Genomic DNA, 25,000 nt, shown 5'->3' with positions numbered 1-25,000 from the left:
AGATGGTGAAAATATTTGAAATGATGGATAATTATATAATGGGCAATTTTTGAGGGCAATTTTTGAGAGGTGTGAAGGAGTTTGAGATGAACAATTGTAAAATGAAGAAGGAAATAAAGCAGTGAAAGAAGAGTTTCAATGAAAAATTGTGAAAGGAAGAACGAATAAAGAGGTGAAAGAGGAGTGTAAAATGAAGAACAGTGAAATTAATTGTGAGTGAGGAATTTTAAAGATGAAGAATAGTGATAAGAAGAATGAAAATCAAGAGGTGAAGTTTTAAGCAAAAAATAATGAGCCTAATTCATTGATAATAATATGGGCAATAATAGCAATAATAATAGTGAATATATAAGTGATCTTAATGGATGCATAACTGAAGGGATTTTTTATTTTGTAATACCAAAAAAATACCACACACCAATTTGATGTCAACGCTTCAGTGGTATCAAAGCAGAATCAAACCGGTGCTAAGATACTGAATAAGTTATGAATTAAATTGAGAGATGAGACAGTAAACGTCCATAAATTAACAAGTTTGCAAGTTTATATGAGAAAAAGAAGGGAAGTTACAACAAAGAAAAGCGGGAGCGTAAGATAAATACAGATAAATAGCTGAATTACCTATTTATTTATTTGATCATTGGTAACACTTTTTTTCTTCTTGTTTTACCCATCCAGAAACCAGAAGCGTCGTACTGAAAATATCACCATTTCCCATTTTCATTGTTATAAATAGTCTGCCTCGAATATCAGACAATTTCTCTAAACGTGTCCTTTGATAGGATAATAGAGAGGAACTGTGATTCACCTTGATACAGCAATAAAATGACGTTGACAGTGCAGTAACAGTAAAAACATATAATAAACGTTAACCATTAAATAAAAAAAAGAAACATCATCTTCCCTTGCATTAAGAAGTCATCCTAAACACAATTTCTAATATGGTATAAAACAAGAATCCTGATACACAAGATAAACTAGTAAGATAACACGAGAACTGAGATTACTTAAGTTACTCATAAAGCCTTCTCGTTTTCTGTGACCGATTGGATGCAGGTGTTTGAGGCAGACCACAGCTACGCGAGGAACACGACCAAAGGAGCATTTAATAGCAGCGTTAGTCCCGATGAGGTATTTCGAAGTCTATCCCAGAGTCTTCTTCCTCTTAACTCTTTCAATAAATGGGCATCGATTTCAAGACGCTCCTGATGTCACGAGGGAGTTTTGTCAAGATGATACGATTCGCTATGATGTTCTAATACTAATTTCTTTTTTATTTATTTATTTATTTATTTTATTTATCTATTTTATCTAGTTATTTTACATTTATCTATTTATTTCTTTATTTCTTTATTTCTTTCTTTATTTATTTATTTTTTTTTTGAGAAGGCATTTGAACCGGGCATTGTTTTTCTTCTTTCCGTTGGATGGTCTTCCTGACACACACACACACACACACACACACACACACACACACACACACACACAGTCATAATTCACTTTGTTTCTTATCGAACACAATTACATCTCACTTACTCATATGATTAACTAATATGTGGCTTGAATAATGTCTGGAAGCTGTGTGTGGCAATGGTTACATGGTTACATGCTCAACAGCAAGTCGAGGGAGTGTGGCAGAATGAAATTTGACTTGCACAGAAACTCCAAGCAAACTTCATTAATATTTCCATTTGGTAGAAAATGTCCCTGTTATTTAACCCTTTAACTAGTACGGCTTCCCAGACTTAACCCTTTCATTGTTATTTGGTACATCTTTCCTTAATTACTAGCTACTTTGAGACATATTTTCATGTTGTACAGCCACCTCCAAACACTCTACTAGCTGGGAATTGCAAAATCTCTTTTTTTTTTTTCATCCCTTCCTTTCTTGAAGATACTTAAAATAAAAAACTGCTTACATTATTTTAAGTGCTGTGTATTGTTGCATACCGCAGTGAAAGGTTTAATTAATAAAGTGGTGTACTGGAAGTTTAGAGTATAGAATATAACCTCCGAAAGACACCATAGAGGTAAAATATATATATATATATATATATATATATATATATATATATATATATATATATATATATATATATATATATATATATATATATATATATATATTCTACCACTAATAAAAACGATCAAGGTCGTTAAGGCCTGCTTGACGGAGTGTCTGAAATTCCTGTCTGCTCAGGAAGGTCCCGTGGCGTTACTGAAGTTAATTAATAAGTTATATTGTTGTTAACAATCCAAGTGGTGGATGAAAATAATTTGTACTTTGTTCGTCTAATGTAACATACCTTCCATCGGTTCCTTCGTGGCATGAACGCTGTCAACATACTAGCTAAGAAATTATCTGAGTAGTCATCTGAAACTATTTAAGTAGTTACGAAGTTAATTAAGTAGTCAATAGCAGTTAATTAAGTAGTTAAGAATTTAGTTACATGACAAGTTTAGGTTGAGTAATTAAGAAATTAAACAATTGATTGAAGCTATCTAGTTAAGAAGTTAATTATATAGTTAGAAAGCTAAATAGATAGTCGGTGGAAATTAATTAAGTAATCAAGAAAATACTTGAGGTTAATGAAGTAGTTAGAAAATCAGTGGAGTACTTAACGGAAGGTGAGGTGAACTAATACTTGAAAATGAATAAAGCAGTTGATCAAAGTGGCTACTGATATTTTTTTTTTTTTTTTTTTATGTAGGAGGGACACTGGCCAAGGGCAACAAAATCCAATAAAAAAATATAAAAAATGCCCACTGAGATTACACAATAGATACCAGTGCTGCATATCAAGCGAATCAAGTGATCCTCGCTGAGTGGACTTGACACCTTATCAAAAACCTTGCTACGTTCTTCACTCGTCAAAAAAAATAAATAAATAAATCATTGTCTTTCACAGTATGAGTAATGGGATGAATCGAGTGTTTGGATGCAATAACAACCCTTCAGTACTTCACAGAAGGGGTGAAAGTTGAAGGACCATACTTGTCTTGTGTCTTATCTTGCTTGTTGTGATATCAATACTTTGTTGTTTTTCATGCGTGTTTTTTTTTTTTTTTCCTTCCTCTCGTGAGACTGAGTGTGGTCATGTGTTACGCCATCTCCAACTCTCTCTCTCTCTCTCTCTCTCTCTCTCTCTCTCTCTCTCTCTCTCTCTCTCTCTCTCTCTCTCTCTCTCTGTTACATTTTTTTTTCTCGCCCCCTTTACAACATTATTCCTTTTGCTTCGTTTATATATTGATTTATTCCTGTCAATTCTTACTTGTTTACTTCAGATGGTGACAATAATATCCTTTTAGCTGTTTATTTATTTACATGTTTATTCGCATCACTCTGTTTATCTATTTATGCAGTAAGTTAAATGTTGACTTTTTTATTTCATTCTATGTTCACATTACATCTACAAAAATAAAATGTAAGGAATTAATATTATTATAAAACACGTGCACAGTAAGGGTGTTCAAGCTTGAGAGAGAGAGAGAGAGAGAGAGAGAGAGAGAGAGAGAGAGAGAGAGAGAGAGAGAGAGAGAGAGAAAGAATGCGGGGGAGAAGGAAAATGGTTTCTCGAATAAAGATAAATGACTGGAAAAGACTCAGTAATTATATTGTAAGTACCAAATCAAGAGAGAAGTAGGACGGCGAAACAAACATACAGATAAGGATGATACAAGGACTGCCACACGTAGACCTACTGACTTGTTGCGGCTTCCCTTATATTCTTACGTCCTTACCTCATCTACCGTTAGCACGCATTCTAAAAAATACACACATTGGTTACCCCTCTTGATATGAAGTAGCAACCTTCTATTCCCACGGTCCCATGGTGTAATGGTTAGCACCCTGGACTTTGAATCCAGAGATCCGAGTTCGAGTCTCGGTGGGACCTGGCGGAAGTCTTTTAAGTAATGGACCGAGTTACTGTGCTTGCCATGGCCGCTGTCTTGTCTCCGCGAGTTGCCTTGGTTACTCCTTAGCGACGCACACGTAGCATTCTCCGCATTCTTTGGGGGCAATTGATAGTGATAACGGGTGCTCGCAAAAGAGGGAGTTGAGTGAATGATGAGGATAATGTCTCTCTTTTACTGTGTGAGAGGAACGAAAAGTATAAAGCACGACACTTATAAATTAGGAAGTGAAGGGTAACGATCTCTCTCTCTCTGTCTCTCTCTCTCTCTCTCTCTCCCTCTCTTTTACTCATTATGTTAAAATGTATCAATAACAGGGCTGTAAATAACGAACAATTAATGTAAGAAAAAAAAAGGACGATTCTTTTTAACGTTCGAAAAACAACACCATGAAACTCCATATTTGGGGAGTTATTTGTGTTTTCCTTAGCTGCTGGAGAGAAGAAAGCAACCACGCTACCATATTCTGCTGCAATTCATAGACAGCATTCTCAAGTGTCTCGATATTTTATCTCTAGTGGAAGTTAGAAGTTTATAAGAGTGTTTTTCCTGATTCCGACGATAAGGATCTTGCATCACCAATGGGAAAAACGCCCGTGAAAATCCGACTTATCATCTCTGTAGTCTTTCAGAATATTTGTTACGAGAGTTTAGAAAATACAGTCATTGTTTCTGTGTTTTTTTTTTTTTTTTTTTTTTGGGGGGGTGGGAGGGAGTTTTGTAGACTTAAAACTTAGGACCATATTCTGAAGCACCACTACTTCCCAAGGGTTCTAATAAGTTAAAGTTACACGTGTATTTAAGGATCCTTCTACGATTCTAGTGATATATTAATAAGATTCCTACATTATTAACAGGAGAAACACTCTTGAGAACCTGGCTAATCATCTCTGTGGCCTTTGAAAATCGTCCTGATGAGGGAGCAGAGAGTTTTAGAATATCGGTCAACCTGGGCACCTCTCGCGACCCACAGTGATGGCAGACTCGAGGTGACCCATCTGTTACTCACACGTGTTGGTTCAGAGCGCTCAATGAAGCCACATGTGTGAGGAAATGCTGATATGATAAGCGTCCGTACATGGTGTCTGTGGTTTCTAGGTCACTGATGTTTGCTTATGCAGTAATAAGTGTTGGTTTAAATTTTTATCAACAGGTTGGGCGATCTGCATAAATTTTTCCCTATATATATATATATATATATATATGTTTTTTTTTCCCTTTGGTTTCTGCCCTTCACTGCGTCTCATTCCTTTAATGTTCACTCCCTGCAAGCATCTCTTTCACTTTCATGATCGTCCTTTTGTAAACATTCAAAGCTGAAAATTGTTTGCAGGAACACACACAAACAGAGAGAGAGAGAGAGAGAGAGAGAGAATTTTGTTTATTTTCAAAGCCATAGAACTATCGAAGAGACTGTAGTGTTTAAAAGTTAAAAATGATTATGAAACTGTCTAATGGTGAAAGATGAATAACTTTACCGTGCATCATTGTTCCATCTAACTTTTCTTTTTGACCTGCAACCTGTCACTCTGTCATTTCCTGTCATCTGCCTCATTTCCTGTCACCTGTCACATACATACAGTCTAGACTTAAACGTGGGACGGTTTATTTATAGGATGTGTGTGTGTGTGTGTGAGAGAGAGAGAGAGAGAGTGTGTGTGTCTGTGTGTGTGTGTTTGTAGCAGGACAGCGAAAGTCAACCGATAAAAAGCCGTGTACCTTAAGTGTTCTGTCAGTGCTTAGTCAAAAGAGTTCAGCCAAGAGAGGGAGCGAGCGGGGATCGAATCCGAGAGAAGACACTCCAGGCACTCCACTCACCGCCAATTGAGTCATGATGATCACTATGAATCAATTGGAGGTTAGTCGACCTTGACGCTCCTACCACTGCACTTGTTTGCTGAGCGTCACTGTTCAGTCACCATGATTGATGATCCGTAGTTATGAGTTCTGAGTTCACCATTGCACTGTTTTCAAAGGCCATGGAGATCTTAAGTCAAGTTCTCGATGTTTCTCCCTTTTACCGTACATAATTCTTAGGTTATCATAGTGGGCCCGTAGGTAGGTGAGAATAGGTAGGAACAGTAAAAAATTTATGTACTCATAGGTAGATAAGGATAGGTAGGAAATGACAAGGAAGCTTCCTAGACTAAATGAGCGAAAGGCAACTCCCGTGATGTTTAACAAAGAATGTGTTCCTACCTATCCTTACCTACCTATGGGTATGTCTTTTTTGAGTCTGTTCTTCCCTATCCTTACCTACCTATGGGCAAATTGGTTATCACAGAAATCACGGAAACTCCCAAGGAAAACCCAATTTCTGTTAAGTTTTAAGCGATAACGGGGAAAAAAATGTCTATCAGTGAAAAGATTCTCGTTGAAGTTTTTACCAGTGACGATGCAGAATCAAGCTATCACTGTAGTCATGAAATCCTCAATAGTCTCTGTGAAATTGTGAGTAACTATGGGAGAAACTATCTATCAGTAATTTATGTAAAGTTATAGGTGATTAAGGGAAAAATCATCTATTAGTCTATCTGCTGTTTCTTTCTTCCACTGACGGTGCAAAATCTTTATTAAGCTACCACTAGAACCAAGGAAACACTCTTGAAAACCCCAATCATTTCTGCAAAGTTATTAGTGATTATGGGAAAGATCGTCTGTTTGTGAAAGTCTCGCTGATATTTTTCCCTTTGATGATTCAGAATTCCTGTCACGCTGCCACTAAACTCATGGAAACATCCTTGAAAACCCAAATTTCTTTGAATTTTTGTAAGTGATTATAGGAAAAACCATCTGTCAGTGATGTTTTCCCGACTAACAGCACAGGATCCTTATTAACTTATTACTGAAATCATGAAAACACCCTGCAAAACCCTATTAATTTCTATAAAGTTGTGAGTGAGTATGGAAAAAAAAAATCGTGTATAAGTGAAAGGGTGAATCATGACCCACTCTACTAAGTCCCTCCCCGCTGCTCGCCACACCACACAACGCCGGGTGGCCGCGTTGTGGCTGCACATTACTAATCTATTAATCACACCAGCACACATTACGCTAAGCTGCGGTGTGTGTGTCCTACTTCACGATGTTTGTTTACACTCTTTATCCGGGACACCTTTATTTGTTTACATGACTTCATCTCGAGCTTCTGCAAGGCAAGTTCCGGTATGATTCAAGGAGCGTAATCTTATTAAACACTTAGCGTCTTGTCTCGACTGCTTTCAACGGGCTGTAATGGAAGGTACTGGGGTTTTCAAGAGAGAGAGAGAGAGAGAGAGAGAGAGAGAGAGAGAGAGAGAGAGAGAGAGAGAGAGAGAGAGAGAGAGAAAGAAAGTGTGTGTGTGTGTGTGTGTGTGTGTGTGTGTATTCTTACCTAATTGTGACTGGTTGGTCTGTCATAAAAAATATATTTATCTTTTTTTTTTTTCTTTACAATTTTTTACTGTCCTCCTAGTGTTGATTGTTGCGGCACTACAAAATCCGTGATATCGATCTTTTCTTTTCCTTCTACACATTTGTACATCACGATAATGTCACCTCACTTTAATCTCTCCTCTACCTGTTGTGAGCTTCAGTTTGTCAAGCCTGTCTTCATAGCTAAGATTATTCAAGTCTGGTATATGTGTGTGTGTGTGTGTGTGTGTGTGTGATGATTCTAGTGATGATAAGTGACTTTATACTATCAAAAAGGGAAATCACTCATAAGAACGTGACTCATCTTGCGAAATAAACTTTATGAGAGACTAAAGCTCTTAAAAATACGGGCTGGGTCTGTTTATTGGTTTGTGCTGTAAACACCTCATTTTTAAGGGGGAAAATACCCACAGGCAGGCGTAAGATATGCAGGGTAGCAGACGTAACTCCTGTGTTATTTATGGACGAAGAGCAAGTGTGACGTCATCCCGGCTTCACAGAAAAACACAGAATCGAGACGTATTCCCATCTAGTAATAAAAGCATTGAAGGAAGGATATAATGTCGATATACTGGCCATGGTATCAGAGGTTGTGTGTCAAGGTAGTATGGATTTTATCGTTTCTTTTAATGCATTTTTTACTCATAAATTTTAGTTTTCCATGTAGTTTATGTGGATATTGTGGAGGAGGAGGAGGAGGAGGAAGAGGCGGAAAAAAAAAAGACCAACAAAACGAAGAAGAGGAGGAGGAGCAGAAGGAAAAAATTAAAAAGGAGAAAGAAGGAAAGTAAAAAAGAGGAGGAGGAAGAGGAAGAGGAGGAGGAAGAGGAGGAAAAGGAAAACAAAGAAAAGAAAACAAAAATGATGATGATGATGATAATGATAAAGAGGAGGAGGAGGAATAGGAGAAGGAACAGGAGGATGAAGGAAGAAAGAAGATATACGTAGCAGAATAGAAAAGAGAACGAAAGAAGTCATACGAGAAAAGAGGAGAAATATGAGAATGGGGTGAGTTCAAGGAAAAGAAAGAAAGGTTTGCGAAACAACGTGTGCTTCGAATCAGTGAGGCGCCACCGGTCCATTGAGTTTTACGGTTCGTTTGGCTCCGTTCCGTTCGTCTCGGATCCATTATTCTCTTGAGTGGTCAGTCAGTAGTCGATATTTCCCGTGTTTCTCGTCTTGTCCCTCATCTCACTTTTTTTCATTTGTCTTTCCCTCATTCTTTGCTACGGAAGATGTCCCTTTTCTCTGCGTCTTTTTTTTTTCATATGTTCTTATTTTCTCATTATTTATGTGTCTTTTTCCTCCTCTTCTCGTTTTATTCCGGTTGTTCTTTCTCTTCTCTTCATTATGGAAAAGACTACTATTTTTTCAGTTCTTTGCATATTCTTCCTATTTCTTGTGTTAGTTTAAGTATTTTTTCTTTCTCCTTTAATTACGCAAGCGATGTACGTTTATTTTGCGCTCCTGAAGTAAAAAAAAAGACAGTACAGTACGACAATTCAAGTTTTCGCTTTAATGATGAAATTATCAGGTAAACCTTTTCCCTTTTACTCAAAATCTATAGGGAACAGTCACCCATATAAATATTTCAACAAGTGCCATAATTCCCTGCACAATACCTGGTCCCTCAATGAATGGCTTGTTAAAAAATGTGAGAAATTCAGCTTTGCAAATTGATAACACAGACTCGTAAGAAGTAAACTGTCTGTGCCGAAATCTTTTTTCAGTATCAGATACAGATATGATAAAACACTAAGAAACGAGACACGACGAACTTGGACTTAACCCTTTTTAACCCCTTTACTGTTACTGCTACCCTTTGTTCGCATCTAGAGCAATGTAAAAAAAAAAAATAATAATAAATAAATAAATAAAATGCATAAGCACACACACACACAAAAAAGAAAGAAGAGGAAAAAGTAGGAGGTTAAGTTTTTTTTTTTTTCTCTTGTACGTTACAGAACAGTGACTGTGGAAAGCAAATAAATTAATAATTGTCCATCAGCTAAGAACACACACACACACACACACACACACACACAAGGTCTCTGTCTCTTCTCACACACGTAACCCCTCAAGACGGCCTCGCGTGATCCGTCCCGCCCCGCCCCTCACCTGCAGGAGTCGCGTGGTGGAATGCCCGTGTGGTGATAACACAGCGTCACTGAGCGTCCCACACAATACTCCGGATATGTTACTGAACTTCGCTTGTGTAATGTTTGGTTGTGTCTTACTGTAATTTGAATTTATACTTAAACCACTCGTGATATCATTACCAAGACATCTTTTTATGTATTTTTAGCAGGTTTGTGGTCAATAAAGTGTGTGTGTGTGTGTGTGTGTGTGTGTATATATATATATATATATATATATATATATATATATATATATATATATATATATATATATATATATATATATATATATATATTTTTTTTTTTTTTTTTTTTTTTTACCCTCTATGCACTGATGTAGTGTGACTATATAATTTCCTTTTCTTCTATTGTAATATTGGTAAAATGTGTCTTGTTGGGTTTTCCTTTACAATCAATTAGATCTTTGAAGTTAAGCAACCGTTTTGTATATAGTTACTTCATTAATTATCTAGATATGTTTACCTAGTTGCACTTTTACAAGGCTGGTTCAAGTTCGTAATGCCCAATATTTTCTTGCCAAATCATCATATTTTCCCTTAAAATTTATGTATATACTGTATGCATCAAGGAAGATGCAGTGGTTTGTACACATTACTTAACCTGGTAACATGTGTGTGTGTGTGTGTGTGTGTGTGTGTAGAAATGCCATTGCCTTACCTGTTATCAGCGAGCGTGTGTCGATAAGGCAGTCCGGGAGGTGTGTGAATCCGCTGCTTGTGTCTGCTAAGTGACGCCAACAACACTGCTTCGCGCCAAATTAGCACCAAAACAAACGTGGCTTCTCTTTAACGGTAACTCACAGTGATATAAAACTAATGCACTTTTGTATATTGCGTAGTATTAAAATAACCAACATAGTATTTGTAATTATGATTTTACGTTTTCATCGATTTATTACTATTGTTTTCCTTCTCTACGGTGTTACGAATTCAATGTTTTCAGAGTTCAGGGTGCTGGTGTGTCCCAGGAGCTCCCAGCACGTCCTACACCAGCGGGAGCGAGCGAGTGAAAAACTAGACAGGTCCCACCGGCCCCTAGTGACGCCCTACTGCCTGCCTTATCTTATCTGTGTGATAGCAAGTGACGCGGTAACCTCAGGGGGACTAGATCCGTATTATGTAAGGATATTACGATGATAATTACCAACCATAATGTATGTTGCTCCTTTTACTACTACTACTACTACTACTACTACTACTACTATTGCTGCCACTATTTTTTTTTTCGTTTTTATTAAGGAAAATGGCGCAAGAAGATAAAGGGAATATAAAGAAGTGAGAGCATGGAAGAAGATAAAGTAAAGAAAGAAATTTATAAAAAGTGGACTGTCCGTCTTGTTTTTGTTTTTTTACTACTACTACTACTACTGCTACTACTACTACTACTACTACTACTACTACTACTACTACTACTACTACTACTGTCACACAAGTAGTTGTAATATTTGCGCATACTTATTTATGACATGCAGTTGAATCATTTATTTAACTGTTACTATTCAGCAGACGGAAGGATCTAGCCATGATATCAAGGTTAAAGAGACTGACTTATTTACCCCTGAAAATATGATGAAAAGGTATATTTTGACACAGAACGGAAAGGATACTGGAATAGAAACGAAAAGTGAATCAAAGAAAACGGTCTTGGAAGAGGTAAACTAAAATAAAAGGTACTATATACGTAGACAACCTGGAAAAATACGTAATTCGTATCCAAGTGTAAGAAGTTGTAAGGCAGTGGTGTTGGTGGCATTATCTGGAAACACTCTGGCCTTTCTCCGTGTGTCTATTCCTCTCTTGACCTTTTGTCTCAGCGCTGCTTCGCAAATCCTTTCCTACTTCTGTTCCCTCCTCTTTTTTTATTTATTTATTTTTATTTTTTTTTTGTCCATTTCCTCTCCCTCCTCCTTCTACTCCTCTTTCTCTCATCCTCTTCCATCTTACTTTTATTCCCTCTTCTTTTTTCTACTTTTTTTTATTATTTACTGATGTTTTCAGTTCCTCTTCCTCCTCTTTCTCTCCTCTTACTTCTCATTTTCCCTCTCGATTCTCCTTTTTCTACCTACTTTTCTCTTCTTCTTCTTCTTCTTCTTCTTCTTCTTCTTCTTCTTCGTCTTCTTCTTCTTCTCCTTCAGTGACATTTCCGCTTCAGCTACCTGTATACATTTTTTTCTCAGTCGTCAGAGTCACGGAGCTGAGCAGGAAATGCAGAGCAGCAGTGAAGACATCAAGGAAATTCTGGTTTGACAGATTATAGGTATTTGTAAACAAGTATAATGCACCTCTTTGTATTCCTTTACTTATCCACCTTTGTTATTGTTCTTTTTTTTTCTTTTTATTTTATTTATTTATTTTTTTCAACAGCATGAGTGTGAAATCTAAGTAGGGAAAACAGCCAATGCTCCTTAAAATCATGATCGTAAATTAAGGTTAGTGATATATAAGAAAACTAAACTTTCTAGTGTTAATGAAGTGGTGACGTAAATGTGGCGGATATCACACCACTCAGTCAAAGCAGGAAATAAATGAGTAACCAAGTATGTAAATCTAACCAAGTAAACTCTCTCGTAAATGTCATAGTGTACAGACGACGCAATATCATGTGAACACTGACTCCTTGAAGGCTGGTTAATATTCATGGGTTACGGTATAATTTTAACACCAAAGCAATGCAAATGTTGTCATGTGTGCGTCTTTATATCATGCTAAAGGACATACGGCCATGGCTCAGATACGTAACAACACAAGAAATTAATAAGGCAGCAAAAGGCCAGTGCTTATCTACACAAGACAGCTCTGAGCACTCAAAATCTCTCCATCTGCTTGCATCATTAAAAACTTTATCATTCTCTTCTTGAAACTATCTCATGCCGGTGCTCTTGCGAAGAGTCTCTCTCTCTCTCTCTCTCTCTCTCTCTCATAGGACTAACGATTGTCATGTATTCTATGTTAAGCCCTATTTCATATTAACCACTGATGTCAAGTTGCCTTTTAACGCCTTAAAATAAAGATAATGGACGTAAGAAAAAAAAAAAAACTGGTTCGGTAAAGTTTAACTATCTATCAATAATTAACATTTTTAGGATTGTTAGCAGATGCACTTTAAATACATGTAAGAAAAAAAAAAAGAAAATGGGAATGAGGGCAAAAGATCACTTACGACCATAATCATACTGTGAGTCATAGTCATACAGAAACACAAGTAGACACAGACTCAGGCCTATAAATAAGCTGGGCAGGTAAACACAGGACCACCGGATGGGCCACGCACCAACCAGGGAGGGGCCGAGCATGGGAACAGAGCCGCGAGAGTTACTTGGTCCTTATATAATAACACCGGTAATTACTATGGAGATCATTGTCATGTCCACTCTGTTTAATTAAGTCCAGGTATTTGTGCAAGTAAAGGTGTGGATAGGTGAATGTGAAGTAATTGTAATGTTTGGTTATGCGGAGTTGGGGGAGTGATAAAAATGACACAGGAAATGACTGAAGTGTGTTTTAACTCTTGAGATATCTACTTCAGGCAGGCTCCTCCCTCACTAAGCACTATAGTATTTAAACAAAACTATTATTAATTTTGCAAAGAAAGGGGCATATATGGAGTTAATTACAGTAAAATATCTTAACTATAACGTTGGATGATTTATTGGAAGCTTGTCAAATGAGAATCTCACTTTGTTATCACCGCCGACGTCTAAAATTGGAGGCTCATTTGATCACTTTTTCCTTGGAGCTCCGTGAGGTAAGTAAACAAACTTACTCGTCTATATTTAAGTCAATTTTTCTGTGAAAGTACGCGTAAATACCGATGTTTGTGACTCATAAATGTTAGTTTATAGCAATATATATGTGTGCGGCGCGTCAGAATTAAAATTGAAGGCTTGGGTTTGGAGAAAATGGCAGAAATAGGAGAGGTGGGAAGGGCCTTGTTATCTCTCCCTGTTTGCTCCGCCCTTTTTTGTGTCAAGATTATGCTTTAGCTATTATTGAGGAACTGTGGGGTTGCATGAGGTGTTACTAGGCTAGGCGCAGGTGAGGTTAGATACAGAATGCCTTGTAAAGTTTGTCATGAGGCGAAGTTGGATGCTTTGATAACATACGGTGTTTGAATAAGGGGCGTGAGATACAGCTTTAAGGGCCCTGCCAGTACTTGATTGATGAGGTGGTGAAGTGGTTAAAAGTGCTCGTAATGGCATGATTTATAAATTTCCCCGGCCATTTGCTGCTCTTGGTTGTTCTGCACCGTTCTGTCTGTCTGCCTGCCTGCCCCACCCCTGTCCCTTGGGGTGTGCACTGGTTGTGGTGTCATGTTAGGTTCAGTTTTGGATGCTCAGCCAGTGTTGGTGGTCAGTTTCAATAAGCATTAATTTCACTTTTCACTGATCTGTTGATGTTGTCTACTCTGTTCTCCCAAATATTCCCTTACTTGTCTTGTGTAACTCATGGTTCACTGTTGAAAGGCGGCATGGAGCAGAGGGAGTGTCATTGGTAGTGTTAGATTTACCTCACCATTGGTAGTGATAGATATACTTCAGCATTGCCCTCTGGTGATATGTGGTGCTCTATACAAATTTACTGTCTCACTCCCACCTGCTCCCGAACCTTCTAGTGGACAGTCCATGCGGCGACCTATCCCCAAAATTGTCAGGTTCACTAAATACAACCAGTCGTAGCCTCATAAGCTTGTGGACGTAGCCTCAGTGAATACCTGTACACACAATTGGATCTTTTTTATGTCTTGTTTCCCTGTGCTGCCCATTCATATTTTTTCTTGGAAATTAAAGTATATTTTATAAGAAGTTATGGGAGTATGCATGAAACTTGCTTACTTTGATGATTATTGATTAAAAAGCCCTTTGGAGATTGGCAGTGTTGAATGAAATCTTGCAGTGTTGGAACTGTATCTTGACTTTCCTTGTCCTAGTTGGTGCTGTGAAAGCAATACAGTGTGCTCCTGTAGCCTCCTGGGCTTGACACAGCTATCAGACCATGGTTTTAGTGAATTTTTAAGGCATTATGCATATGTATGCAATTCTAGGATACTTGTGTATGGGAAAATAATTCTAGGAGATATTTTGACTGATTAAACACTTCTTTTTACATTTTACATAATCTCATATTTGACTTAACTATTAGGTGCACTTAATGCCTAATCTACACTCTGTGGTTTTAAGTTTTTTGTGACAGTAATCCCTCCAATATCCGTCGTAACTCATACACAGCATGTCTAAGTGTTGCATTTGTCCGGATGTTGTGTATCTGATTAATTCTCGTCATTTACAAGACATTGGTATAAAAAATGGTATTGTACAGTATTACATTCATGTACATCCAATTCTAAGACAAATTTCTATGACATTTCTTTTATAAATGCTTATTTATGGAGATTTTTTTTTATTATCTTTCCTGTCTTTGTCCTACATCTGCCGCAATACACATATTGGTGTTTTTCAAGGTGATTTATTTTTTTTTGTATGAGTGTGTGTTGGATGAAGTATCATAAAGTAGGAAAATGAATGTAAAATTTGTTTATTTCTTGTGATAATATATTATAAAAAATAATTCTCAGATGTGAAAGCAAGTATGTACACCATGGTAAGAGGCAACAGGTGGTGGAATGGCAGAGATGTCATTCACCTACAGTCATCTGCTGGTCACCCAGCCAGCCATTCCCCTACGGAAAGAGCTCATAGCTCCTACTGACAGATCTTTGGGTAGGACTGAGACCACACACACACCACACAACAGGACAGCGAGGTCACAACCCCACGGGTTACATCCCGTACCTACTTGCTGCTAGGTGAACAGGGGCTACACATCAAGAGGCTTGCCCATTTGCCTCGTCATGCCAGCACAAGCTGAGCGTGCTGACTACTACACTATGCAGTGTGTGAACACGACTAGGAGTCATTGGGGACAGGTAAAAGTTGAGGTTATGTAGGTGAACAACAATAGGAAATGAGAGAATTACCGCTCAGTGAAAAATTACTGAAAATATACAGAGCATATCTACAGATAGTGGAAATAAGTATGTACATGCTATGTATTGTATATGTATTTCCCTGTACAGCTCAGATGTAAATTATGTGGATAAACCACTTGTTTGTCACAACACCAGTCATGCTGGCTTGCCTGTGAGAAAGAGGGAGAAAAAGCTGGTGTCACACTGCCATTGCATGCTGCTACATTACAAAAACACACACAAACAAATGAGAAGCATCTTACCAAGCAGCAGTGCAGTGCAAACAATACACACACAAATTAGAGGTGTCACACTACTGCAGCACCATCACATCCGCTGCACTGCTGCATCATGTCAGTGTGTGTGTCTGGATAGTTAATTAATATCTGGATGTGGTTGCTTCCAAATATTGATGACTGGTTATTGACTGTCCAGATATAGGAGGGATTACTGTATATGGAGATCATATGCTGAAAGCTCTTAATGAACTGAGGGTAGTGGCCTCCTATAATTACATGGCAAAGGTGGAAGACTGGTGTGGTTATGGGTGAGAGGGACAGAGGATAAGCCTTGCTTAAAACTTCATGTAGTTCCCAGGTGCAAAATATTTGTGGCTCGGCAAATTGAATTAATTGTGTGATGTTTATAAATATTGGTGGCAAGTTAGGGTTATTGCACAATGTTTATAGGTGTCATTGGCACTCAGCAAGTGCATGTGCATGCATGCACATGCAGTCTTACTGTGCAGGTTTTTCATTGTGTTCAGTTATATGTACCTGTATTTCAGTAGCTACTCTTTAAGTGTGTGTGGTCTTATAAAGATTTTATGAACAGTCCTTTACAGTTACATGACAGCTAGAAGGTTGTAGGTAGACATTAGTCAGATGTTTTATCCATCAGAAGAAAATATGTTATTTGAGGCAAAATGGTACAGAAATTTTGATGTGTAGTACATCATGACAATTTCAGATAATGTTAGTGTAGGTCAGCTGTGGGACATGAAAATATGCTTAATTTGAGAGTAATTATAGAGCCCACATCTCCTTTATAATTACCTTTTGGTTAGATGTTACACCAACTTTACCTAGAAAGTGTCAGGTAAGTTTTGGCTCTACAGGCAACTTATGCATGAAGTGAGTGGAATGAAATCTCTTCTCTGGTAAAGTACTTGTGTGGAATTGAGGTTTGTGTAAAAAGCATACCTGCTGAATATTTGGTACTCCATTGTACTCATAATCATATCTGTGGACATAATTTATTTTATGAGTCAAGAGACTGTTGTCCATAAATAGGAGGAAGTGTGTGTTAGGCATCATAATGATTTTACTGTACAATGGCCTGGGCAAGTGTAATCAGGTGGGTGTTATTTTACTATGCTCGTCTCTTTTTAGGGATGAAACTGTTTGGTGAAATACTCAATTATGCTGAGGATGAAACTTTAAATTTTTCTACTATTTTGATATATTTTGAATGAATTTGCTGCTTTTCTTTCATGACTATTTTTGGGGGAGGAGGGGAGAAGTAGAGTGATTTCCAGCTGTTGATGCAGTACCTGGCCTGCATTGCCTAAGTAAATGATGTATCATATCTCGTATTTTGGTTAGGATACCATAATGATTTAAACACGTGTAACTTTATCTAGCACAGCATTACTTTATAAATAATTGCAGTCAAAAACATGATACAGTAAAGTCTTGACATATCAGACTTCATTAAAGATTGCCAGTGGTTGACAAAGTGAAAGAAATGTATGAACATGTAAACTACCACATGCATGATGGTACCCCAGGGCCTGTCTTCACCCTGAGAGAGACTATGGCAATGTCAACAAGAAGACCAGTTGGTTGACTCAATATCCCAACCCTTGTTCACAGGGACAGTAATATCTGACAAGTGAAAAGACTTGAGCCTGAGTGGGGCTTGAACTCATGATGACTTGCACTTTACCAGCCAGATGCTAATGATGTCAGAATTCTCTTGTGTTATACTTTAGCAGCTACTGGACTAAAATTTGTACACTATACTGAAAAAATCTGAATGTTGCCCAAATTCTAATGCCAAATTCTCAGCTGCACTGTTATTCTTGTTTTTTGTTGCTTGATCAAATATAGTGTTCTGTGTTGCATGGACAAGTATGCATGAGTGCTATTTAATTAAGGTGTTTGTTGGGCATTTTCAGGGGCTGGGACTTTTCATTTGTGCATTATTTTTATTTGTGTTGGTGTTTGTTACATAAACTCCACATGCAAAATGAAATCAAAAGTTCCAGACTACATCTATTAAAAGCAGTGTTTTTTTTATTTAATTTGGCTTTTATCTCTTTGAAAGTAATCACTGTGCAGCATTTCACTACTGCTGCTGCTCCTGCCATGATCAGAAAGTCCGTTCTTTGTATAAAGCACTGTCTATGATTTACTGCATCTCAGCAGGATCAAAACTGAACTTTTGTTTTGAATTTAATTTTGGTGTTGAGGAAAATTTACAAGGAGCCAAAATTAGCATATGCGGAAGATAGGGATTGATGATTAAGTTGATGTTGATGAAAACTGTATGTGTTTTCAATGTATTGTGAGTGAGAATCTTGTTATGGTTGGGTCATACTTAGCTATGAACTTAGCAAACATGTGGATATTTAAATTCTGTGGGAGAATTACATGAACTTTTCCAAGTGATAGTGATGATAGGGGTTATCTTGGTGATATCTCATGATTGTGATGTTTTTTTATTTATTTATTTATTTTTTTTTATTTGGGGGTGGCTGCAGTGTTTTTAGAGAGTTGCCTTGGCCATTCATCCTTCAGTGATGCTCGGCTCCTCTTGAAGCTTTTGAGCTTTTCGCAACATCTTGTTTATCTCATTGTTCTGTTGCTGTAGACCTATTATGTCATTTTGAGGGGTTCTTTTGTTAAGCTTTCAAGTTTTATACAGGATTTGAGTTCTCTGTTCATGTCTTAAATATTTACTTAGTGACATCACAGGTGTGTCTGTTAATATCTTCACAAAATCAAAGGTGATGCAGGTCCTGATGACCACAAAATGCCCCTTAGCATGTTGACTGACAAAACTGCTTGCTCCAGCTGTGGCAGTATGGCAGATCCTGTGCTCTGTTTCTGTTCTGTCTGACAGTACAAACTTTCAGATTGCACATTGTATGATAAGTGGCCAGTGTATATTGGAAGTATACAGTATCTGACTAAAGAATTAATTACTGTGCATTTTTAGTAACACTAATACTGAAAAATTTTAAATAAGAACTGTAGTTTTATGTAAATTCCATTACTGACACAGAATGATACATATTAAAGCCTTTATTAGCATTTGTGACCTGGCGTCCTGTCAGATAATTCAAGCATACTCAAGACTACTGGCTTATCAGAAATAAATTTTTTTTCATTTCAGTCTGTTTTGTAGCTTCCACAGAACATTCATGTCTCAATTTCCCATTCACATATATTTATACATTTCTGCCATCCATCTATCTTATTCTCTGCTTCCATTTCCTTTTTATCTTCCTGTTCACCCTTATATTGTCTTTAATTATGTTTGTCCTTTTGTTCACCTTATATTTGTTTGGTGTCGTATTCTTTTTCAAGGAATATCTTTCCTTACAATCTTTGTAGTGTGTGACAAGCAATATAGGAGAATAATGATCTATAGATGTTCAATTTATGATTTCTTAAAGGTCAAGAATGAAATGATTTTATGAATTATGATTTACCTGTACCACAAAACCTTGTTTCTCTTTAGTGCCCCTGTGAGGTCTTGCAGCCTTGAGTAAAAGATCATAGAGCATGGGGCAAGATAACAGAGGTGGGATGCTGGTATGACATGGGAAGCAAAAGTGTTGGTGATGCATTGGGTGTCAGGTTATAGAAACTGTTTGTAGTGGACTAAATTTATTAATTGAAAATAGGTAAAGAAATAAGCTAACTGAAAGTGGAGATATATGTAGTTTCTAGTAAGGGAATAAACCAGGAATTAAAATGTTAAAGTGTGGCTATATTAAAGAAATAAGCAAAATAAAGACTGAGAGTAGTCTTACTAATGTACACAAAATGTCCATGCAGACCTCAGACACACACTGCTATGTATAACTGGTCTCATGTCTGGGGAATCAATACTCAGTGCCAGGAGCTTCTCACACATGAAGGGAGCATTGCACTCAGAGTTACACCACAATGAAAGGGAAGGAAAGTCTTATTTGTGCCAAAATGTGCTGGCACCGGTGAGCTCAGGGGCATGGGTTGGCTAGCTACACTAACTACTCTGCAATTTGATGGTGAGCGAACAAAGGATGAAGCAGAAACATTTTATTACTCTAACATTTAAGTTATAATGTTCTAAGAGACTGGTCTATAAATTAGTGGTTTGAAAATAGGTAATGGAGTAGAAACATTTTTATTTCTCTAACTTTTCAATAACCATCTTGAGAGAGAACGGTCTACACCAGTGGCTCCTAACCTCTTCTAAATTTATTCACCCTTGTGGGGGCATTTGAGAAATTCATGTACCCAGGCACTTAGGATGATTAATTACAAAAAAAAAAATTACTAATATTTTATATTTTTCTTTAGTTTTAAGACTGAAAATATATAAAATGATTAGTTTTCGGTTTTAAATAGAAAATAGCTACTTGATCCTAAATAATTGTTATATAGATGCTAAATGTATAATAAAACAAAATGCCACATCTCAAACCAGTGAGGGACGAGTTGCATCTGAGTGAAATATACTTAACATAAATACATAAATTTGTAATATTTTAATTTTAGTTTAAATTGATTTCTTACATGGTACACAACCTTTTTTTTCTAGAACATCTTTTCCTACTATGCACTCTTAAATACACTGGCCATGTTGTGTACCCTTCCATTAACTCCATTATTTTCAAGTAACCTTTGAAAAAAAGCATGCACCCTGGGGAGCATGAGGTTGACTGTCACTGGTCTACACTTTGGTGGTCAGGTGAGATGGCCTGGAGCAGACAACAATCATCATCTTCAGAGAGAATGATCAGATGGCAACAGCATAAAATATACTGTTGGTATACTTCTGCTTTGTCTTTCTTCTCACCACCACATGCTGCAAACTTGGATTTATGTGATTAATTCAGAAGCCATTAGTTTCTATTAACATTTCAACTATGTGCTACCTTCGGGGAGAATGATCAGGCAGCAACACCAAACACTATCGTAGTTGGTGACTATAATTGCATTGCGTCACCCCCAGTCGTTGGTGACATTAGAAGCACTGTATTTGTGTCCCCAGACATTCTAGATGGGCAGTGTGTGTTACTGTCATCTGCACTTGACAAGCAGCAGGAAACTGATATCCCTTTCAGATTCCATTATCACCCACACTTTTGAGTGGGTCAGCATGTAGTGATAAGGTGCTGCCCTCCTGACATCAGCCAAGCACTTGTGTGGGAATCATAATGCTCTTAACTTATGCAAATAGAACTTTTGTATTCACATGTAGGAAAGTACTAAAAATAAAGCAGTCAACTATTTGCTTGTACTACATGTGACATCATTATTTCATTTGAGGTAGCATAACAGGAGGATCATTTGTAAGATGGAAGGATAGGGTAAAGGAGTACGTGCATGAAAGAATTTGTGGTAGAGGCCAAGTACTTCAACAAGCAAGATAGGAAGAGGTGCAGGTACTTCTCCCATGGCCACACTCTTGAGGGGAAACTGTCAGAGGGAGTGAAGGATCAGAGTTGTGAAGAAAAGTCAGATTGGTGATATACAGGTTGCATTAATAGTGCCACAAAGTATGTGGCTTGATATAAATATGAAATGAGTATCCATTACAGCACCATTTGCATATTTTCAAGTTTGAGGAGTAGCTGTCATTTCCTGAACTATAAGATAACTTGCTCCACACACACAAGTCTGACAACAGCTGGAACAGGAAGCCTTTATGAAGAGAGACAAAAGATGAGGTGCAGACAGACACTTAGTGAGTCTTCGGTGATAATGAAGGAATGTATGTGAGAATATATAATGAAATGTGAAGTGTGGCAGGTTGTGGGGCTGGAGAAAAATGTATTCTAGAAAGATTTCATTGTACATTGGAAAGAGATAAGACAGATGGATTGGAAAGGTGGTGGAGAAACTCAAGTTGAATTGTGAGTTCTGTTTGTAGAATGCTTTTATTATTACAGTGTTTATTTTCATGTTTGAGGGATACTTAGGTGCAATAATAATACCAGAATTAAGATTGCTTTCATGATTGCAGTGTTTGATTATTTAGAAATAGCTGATGGCAATAGCAATAACAAAATTTAAGTTTTCATGCAGAGTAAGAGGTTCTAATAAACAGATGTGGGTTGATAAATAATTACATCACTGACATTCATTTTAATATCAAACCTTACCATGACTTGAGATATATAATGGACTGGGTTTGATGATCAGTAACAGTCCAAATAATGAAAAGCATATAGGCAAAAGTATGTGAAAATGTAGCTACCCATAAGTGAAATAATGTGTCAGCATTGCATTTGCCACACAACTTAGAGAGAGAGAGAGAGAGAGAGAGAGAGAGAGAGAGAGAGAGAGAGAGAGAGAGAGAGAGAGAGAGAGAGAGAGAGAGAGACTTATCATATAGTCAAAACATTCTGGCATATTCACTACATCATCATCTTCAGAAAGAGAGGGAGAGTATAGAAAACAGTCAAAATATGAGAGAAAATAATAGTACTGCTTAATTCTGAGTTTCCCTACCACCTTTGCCTCTCATTTCAGTATATTTTTAGGTGGATGCAGAGTCACCAGCACCTGAACCTCTAGATAAGTCATAAGGGAGGTTCTTAGTTAGTGACAAGGTGAGTGTAGGTGCCAGAGACTGTGGGTGGAGGTAGCATATGGAAGAGTCAGAGGAAGGGCAGTATTTGGGTGGGGCTGGGATGTGGAAGGGAGAGGAGTAGAGTAGTGAGTGGGTGGTGCTGGGATATGGAAGGATGGGAAGTAGACAGGGAGTAAAGGGCAGAGTGTCTGGGGAGGGGTGAAGGGAGGGGTGAAGGGAGGAGTGGAGGGTATAGAGGGAGAAGAGAAGCTGCGAGGAGAGATTTGACGGCCTGTATGTTTGCAATCTAATAGTAAAAAGTGACGATACTGAGTCCTAAATATAGAGCATAGTGTGAGGGGATTTTACTTATAGTGCTGACATCATGTTTATTTCTGCATGTGAGAGAAGTTCATATTTGTGACATCAGATGCTGGTTGGTTCTATTCATGCATTTGTAATAGTATTTTATTTTTGACAGTCTGAGGTTGTGGTTTAAGAGTAACAAGTGGTGATATTGTAAGTCTTTTTTATATGGCCTTTAGTATGAGTATATAGTGAAGATTTGTGAGAATAGATAGTTTTGTTTTTGTATTTATGTCTATATTTTGTTTCATATGTTCTCTGTAAGCTGAAAATGATAAATGTGAGCTAAAAACAAACATGTAAGGGTAAGAGTTTCCTTGGCTCTAGTAGTAATAGTAGTAGTAGTAGTAGTTGCAGCAGTAGTTATAAATGAGGGAAGCAAACTTAGCAGGAGTGTGACAGTTGCACAGAAGTGTGGTAGTTTGAGGAGGAGATTGGAAAAGTTTATGATGGTGATGGCTGATGGAAAGTTTGAAGTGCTCAATAGCTGACTTTTTGCACTCTTCATATATTTCTTTTGTTTTTATGTTTTTATGTGTTTTATGTATTGAATGTTGCAAGAAAGTGAAAAGTATACTATACATTTTGCCATTCATGTAATTTTTACAGTGCAGTGAGTTATTAATGTGCATCATATAAAGTTGTCAAAATAGACCCAAACTGCAATGAAACAAAGCAAGCATCTCATACAAGTCATTGAAGGAAACTCAGTTCACAAGACATAATCACAATTTATGCCCGGTAAACATTACTTGTATGAATGCACACCATTGCCTCTCACATACTTTATTTTGGTGATTGTAAATACTGTATAGCTGAGATCACAAGGCTTTATTTGTGTAGAAATCTAGATGTGTACCAGAAATAGACTAGAGGAAGAGGTGAGGAGTGTACTAAAGGAAAAATTGGGCAAATATAGGTATAGAGACTGGACTATACAAGCATAACACTGGCCCTGTAAACTCCAACCAGGTAAATTAATTCCCCTGAGTTTCTCGCAACTTATTTTGATTGTCCTGCAACATAAGCATGCTTTATTTCAGTCCTCCTGTTCTTCTTGAGTCTCATACTCCTGACATCTAGGTGACTTTCTTGGCAGCCGTTACCCCTTCTCCATATCTAACTCTGTGTCCTTTTTGTCCAAGTTTTAAATTATTCACCTAATATAAACCTGACTATTATAGCCTTAGTGCCTCATAGATTTTCATTTGTCGGCTCATTGCTTCAAACCTTTGCAGTTTTATTCCATTCACACCACATCCAACACCAAAATAATTGCATGTGTGTCAACAAAAATTAAGATAACTTTTGTAGAGAGACATGGTGTACCTAGGCTTGAAGAGGCATGTGGTGGGGGAATATGGTAAAGATGCAGGGGTTCCACAGTTGTGTTTATTAGGTGGCAGTGCAGCCAGGAGATGGAATGGAGAAGCCTTGCAGAAGCCAAATGGAGTGAGTTAGTGGATGAATATGTGAGAAGAGTGGTCTTGCTATTTCCCTCAAGCCAGGGGTCAGTGCCCTGTATTTGTTCTCCATTTGTTCTTGTCCATTGTGTCATCATCAGTGACTCCCACCCTTTAGAGCTCCACATGAGATGAGCAGTGACAGTTATTGGCTAGGCCAAACTGACATTGTCACTGCTATAGGCACTGTCATATTTCCCCTTGACATTTTCCACTCCTGATTTTTTTCTCCCACTGACAGATTTCCCTTGTTGATATATTCCATTTTAGACATTTTTCCCCCCCCTGGATGGCACTGATGGTAAAATGCTGTCATAACCATCACTGTTAATGGCAGTAGTTAAATGAATGCAGGATAAAGTCTGGAGAGACAAATGTCCAGGAGGTATCATTTAAGGGAATAAGTCAGGGAGGGCAGTGCTTGTAGTGGAAAAGATTCAGGAAGAGAAATGTTGTATGCTTGGACTTTAGGTGTTGGTGTGGTGAAGGAGTGTTGTGTCAGTGTGAGGTGGACAGTTTTGTGCAGCTTAATGGTAGGAGACAGCTGTGTGCTCCTCATATGCTTGTGTGTTGTCTGGATGATGCATGAACAGTGTTAAGTCTTGAAAAAGGCAGTTGAAAGCCAGCAGATTACTCAGCCTTACCTCAGTCTGGGGTTTGGCTTGCCTCCAGCCCAGGCATTGGCACGCTTGTACTCTAGCTACCAGTGCTGCTTCCCTTATGAAAATGTTGATGAGTGCAAAGACTTGCATAGTACTTAGGCATGTGATATTCTTGTATTTATAACTAAAGCACAATTTTCCATGGGACCCATAGTATATTCAGTAGTACTGTATTTTAAGGACTCCTCTGGCAGCAAAGTTTTGACAGATGACCCAGGCCATAGAAGCTATTATAGACCTATAGACCTCAATTTTTTTTTCTTGT

General features: G+C 37.6%; 3 protein-coding genes and 1 non-coding gene across 8 annotated transcripts in view; 3 read left to right on the top strand and 1 right to left on the bottom strand.

Annotated features, from left to right (window-relative positions):
* LOC135089239 (RING finger protein nhl-1-like) overlaps positions 1-10,435 on the bottom strand; it is a 49,626-nt gene extending 39,191 nt beyond the window's left edge. For both annotated transcript variants that reach the window (XM_063984674.1, XM_063984672.1), the window contains exon 1: positions 10,146-10,435. The gene's annotated coding sequence lies outside the window, so the exon portion shown is untranslated. The remainder of the gene's footprint in view (positions 1-10,145) is intronic.
* Positions 1-10,567, top strand: part of LOC135089242 (uncharacterized) — an 18,219-nt gene extending 7,652 nt beyond the window's left edge. For all 3 annotated transcript variants that reach the window (XM_063984683.1, XM_063984684.1, XM_063984682.1), the window contains one exon: positions 10,431-10,567. The gene's annotated coding sequence lies outside the window, so the exon portion shown is untranslated. The remainder of the gene's footprint in view (positions 1-10,430) is intronic.
* Positions 3,825-3,896, top strand: Trnaq-uug (transfer RNA glutamine (anticodon UUG)). The gene has a single exon. It is a non-coding gene; the product is annotated as a tRNA-Gln (tRNA).
* A 2,642-nt stretch (positions 10,568-13,209) lies between the features above and the next one.
* The window catches only part of LOC135089238 (adenylyl cyclase-associated protein 1-like), a 98,854-nt gene continuing 87,063 nt past the window's right edge, over positions 13,210-25,000 (top strand). The window contains exon 1 of one of the 2 annotated variants that reach the window (XM_063984662.1): positions 13,210-13,232. The gene's annotated coding sequence lies outside the window, so the exon portion shown is untranslated. The remainder of the gene's footprint in view (positions 13,233-25,000) is intronic. The other variant, XM_063984656.1, reaches the window with a different exon arrangement.

This window comes from Scylla paramamosain, chromosome 32, assembly GCF_035594125.1.
Source record: "Scylla paramamosain isolate STU-SP2022 chromosome 32, ASM3559412v1, whole genome shotgun sequence".
NCBI lineage: Eukaryota > Metazoa > Arthropoda > Malacostraca > Decapoda > Portunidae > Scylla > Scylla paramamosain.
This window is presented reverse-complemented; position numbering and strand designations above follow the sequence as displayed.